Here is a 3,309-nt window from a genome sequence, read left to right on the forward strand (position 1 = left end):
AAACTGAAGGAGGCCAAACAACACCCATGTTACAAAGCAACTTGTGAAGCCTAATTACCTAGTGTTCTAATAACTCTTATTAGTGCTTGAAACTACTGTGTCCATTTTAATGGAATTGGTGTGATTTTGGCATAAATCAATGTTATTTTGGTGCTCAGCTCCACAAAAAAGTTTCCCCTTAAAATTGATAATAAGTTTTCACATTCAAGAGGTTTAGTATGGAAAGACAGGAGAGTCTGTCATGTCTTCATGCCTAATTTTCTGTTGTCTATTATGAAGCCAACAGTCAGTTTAGTGATCTTCATCACAGTTCTCAAGCTCCCAGCATGGCTGGTCACATGAAAACACATAATGTGGACAGTCTGGGTTCTAAACAAATGCAAGAATTCTGGGAAAATTTTAGAAACATTTCTGCATTGCAAACTGCTCCAATCACATAACCTCTCATTTCTAAAGCATTCTTGCCTCCTTTTGTACAGCAATCATACTTGTATGAATTTTTGTGCAACTTGTGTGTTTTTATTTTTCAATATGGTGCATTTTCATGTAATGTGTAGATCGTTACTGTAGTCAAGGTGTCAGGAAACAAGTAAGCAGTATATATTGTGGACCACACATCTTCAAACACATTATACCCTTCCCATTATTTCCCCTCAATCCTAGGGATGGCCAAAATTAATTTGCATATGTAATGCATGCTTTAAAAACAAATAATAAAAAAGAAACAAATGGAGAAAATCTGGCGACATCTTTAAAAGGGGCTTTTAAGGCAGCAAACAGCAATTGCAACACAACGGTGGCCATGCACACATCAATCTACACACCTGCCGACTTGCTGTCCAGGAGCACCGGTGGCCCCGGGCGCCCTCTGCGCTCTGCGCGCAGCCGCATGACATTGCAGGCACCCAGGCCAGCGCGCCCCTCCGCTCACCGAGGAACCTGCGCCCTCCTTGCTGGTGCGGTCCACCTGCGGACCCCGGGGCCCAAGAGCATTTCTCAGGCCGGGGTTCGCCGCAGAGGCGGTTCCGAAGGCAGGAGAGGAAAAGGGGAAAGGCCCGTGACTCCACTTGGATTCGCCGCTGGCATACCGGCGGGACGGATTCCAATCTCTACTGCAGACCTGAGAACCCTAATCCTGGCAGATCTCCCAGGGTGGGTCCAGAGGGGTGTTCTTGTCCCTAAAGCACCCAGGGCCAGCAGGAGTCAGGTGCAGTGGGAGCCCGCAAGTCTGTTCCTCGCCCCGGAGCACAGCTCAGTTCCACACAGTTCTAATCCCACTTTCAAGACCTGCTACTGGCATCTCTGTTTATTATCATTCACTAATTTTTTGTTTCAAACCAGCAGTATTATTTTCCCACTATTGCCACTCCTAAATAAATAACCTTTTATTGTGGAGCATTGCACCAGATTTTGGGATCAAACCTCCCCAACCTACCTACCTACCCCTCAGTCTCTTATTTATGGTGTCCTATAGTCCAAGGTGCTAAAAATTTCTCAAAAACACTGCTGGCTCTTTATGCAGTGTAAAGTATTGCTTATCATTTAGCCTTTTCTCTCCAATTGTATGCAGCATGAATCACACTAAGAGCACAGCTCGGAAGTTACAACCTTGTTAATTAACATATTTTCCTCATCTCTTCTGTGAGTCACAATCACGTGAAACCTGCTGAGAGTTAGAAATAATGTACACAGCACATACCTTTTCTAAATGGAGATGAAAATAACTAACTAACTAAATAAATAAATAAATAAATGGAGATGAATTCTTCTCCCTCCATCCCAGTTTCTACCGGGGATTAGTGAGTAATACTTTAAAAGTATGCAGCTCTTAGAGATGGGGGCATACCAATGGAAAAAGTTGCTGATTTGATTCGGTTCAGTGCTCCGTCAATTCAGCTAATTAATAAAATAATAGTAATAATAATAATAATACAAAGTGCAGAAATATAATGACTGGTGCCTTTTCCTGCCAGGGAGCAAGGCATAAGTGAGGTGTGGCCAAAGATGAAAGGACACAGGTAGAAGATGGAGAGCCAGGGTTCCATATTGGAAGGAAGGGCCTAGAGTTTCCAGCTCTCTTCCCTTTTCCTGAAAGGGAAGTCAGCTGAAGATGTCTCACTGCCTGCCCCATCTTTGGGGTGGGCACTGGGGAGCTCCCCTTCCAAGGTTGTGGGATTCCAAAGAACTTCCTATGAGGATTAACTCCACCTAGCAGTTTCTTCACAGCTCAGTGCCTCTCACCTCTCCAGCTGGCCACATCGCTCCGCCCACCCCTTCCTGGTCCACAGCCAGGAGGGGTGCTGAAGCAGCAATGTCTTCCCAAGTTTCCTGGAGCTGAAAGGTGTCAGTATTCCAGCTTCTCCTGTCTCCAAACAAGTGTCTGGGCCTTTAAAATTTTTAAAATTTTGAAGTGCCTCCCCAACCCCAGCCTTACCATGAAAATATAGGAAATGGGGAAGTTACACTATTTTTATATAAAATTTACCTGGAATCTGATACAGTGCTTTGGACTTTGGTCCAAAGTGCTTTGGTCAGCTTCTAGTGGAAATATGAATATGACTTCTAAATAAATGCTATTTAAATTTAGTCATATGAACGTTGAGAAGTGGCGTAATGATGCAGTTGTTCAGAGCATGGAGTTTGAGATAGGCTGCTGGGTCGAAGCCCAAGTGTAGCCATTTTTCATCACATGTCTGAGAAAATCGGTTAGCCTTTCTTTGCCTCAATTTCTTCAAATGCAAAATTACATTAGTAATAGTAATAATAATAGTAATTATACCCAGCTCATAGAGGATCAAATGAATTAATATATGTAAACTACTTAGAAGCATGCCTGACACGTATAGGGGTTCCATAAATGTTAGCCTTTTTATGATCCTGGAACCTTGTGTGTGATGAAGACAGAGGACTGGGGAGGGTAAGTGGAAGGAACTTGGAATTCTGCATCCCTAGGCTGGCCTTATCACTTATTAGCTGTGTAGGTATGGAAAAGTTACAAACCATTTTAAGTCCAATTTTGTACATTTGTAAAATGGCAGTAATAGAAGTATGTATTTCATAAAATTGTGGTGAGAAGTAAATAAAATATTGTATATAAAGCCCTGACACCTAATGAGCTATCCATAACTATTACTTCTTTTATTTCTCTGGCTCTACTTACAAGCTGCATTACTTTGGGCATAGTTCATTCATGGAGTGGGGAAAGGGAGGTAAACTAATACCTATTGTTAGAGTTGCTGTGTAGCTTCAGTTAAAGAATGACAGGCACTTAGAACAAGGCTGGGCAGATAGTAAATGCTCAGAAACGTT

The sequence above is a fragment of the Leptonychotes weddellii genome, chromosome 8, assembly GCF_054177405.1.
Source record: "Leptonychotes weddellii isolate Sample4059 chromosome 8, ASM5417740v2, whole genome shotgun sequence".
Classification (NCBI taxonomy): domain Eukaryota; kingdom Metazoa; phylum Chordata; class Mammalia; order Carnivora; family Phocidae; genus Leptonychotes; species Leptonychotes weddellii.